Genomic DNA, 1,023 nt, shown 5'->3' on the forward strand with positions numbered 1-1,023 from the left:
CTATACATGCATTCCAAATATTTGTAGGCTATACTTGAGCAGAATTCATGTTTGGCACGGTGAAATGGAACGGAAGAAGAATGCATCTCAGACGTTCTGTAATTTTGTATTCTTAATTTGAGCATTATTCTTGTTTGAAAGTTGAATTAAATGAAATGGCAGAGGAATCATTCATCGCTGTTGAATATGCAAAATTAATAATCAAATTATTGAAATGCCATGCCGCTACTTTGTTTATGCATTCATGTGATATTGATTACAACTTTTCTTCTAAAGAAGTAAATAATTTAAAAAAGAAAAAATATTTTTTTTATAATTTTATTTTATTTTTTATATCGACAACTAATATACATGTCTGTCTAGGTCGAAGGAAAGATATTTCCCTTATCTCCACTCAAACCAATAGCATGATAACAAAGATAAAATGTCACATGAGGTCGCGGGGTCGAAACTCGAGATAGTCAAGGCATAAATCCTTGGTCTCTGTGTAACTCACTCCACCTGTCACATGCTCGCTCAGGATGCTATGATTTACCTCCCTCGTGATGGCCTTGGGTCGGATGCGGCGGGGGCGCTGGGGGCGAGCAATTTCGCCTTTTGCCACATGATAACAAAGATAAAACGTCTTCTCGGATGGGTCTAGTGACTAGCACATGAGATGTTACCATCAATGAGATCTGGGATTTGAATCTCGACAAAATCGAAATAAATACTTTCCTTATGTGCTAGTCACTATTTCAAAGGCTTGTGATTTACTTTCTCCGTGTTGGCCCTGAGACGGATTGACAGAAGCAGGCGCTGGGGACGAACGTATTCACCTTTTACCATCAATGATAACAAAGATAAAGCGTAACACATGCTTCCCTATCCATCAACGATAACATTCTCCAGGTTCAAAGATCCATCAACGATAACATTCTCCGGGTTCTTCTTTGAACACGTTGGTTGCAGATTCTCCATGGAATACACTTTCTCTTGTAACTTAAAAAATGCTTTCGATTTTTTACCAAAACGGGGCAGCCA

Source organism: Zingiber officinale, chromosome 1B (genome assembly GCF_018446385.1).
Source record: "Zingiber officinale cultivar Zhangliang chromosome 1B, Zo_v1.1, whole genome shotgun sequence".
NCBI lineage: Eukaryota > Viridiplantae > Streptophyta > Magnoliopsida > Zingiberales > Zingiberaceae > Zingiber > Zingiber officinale.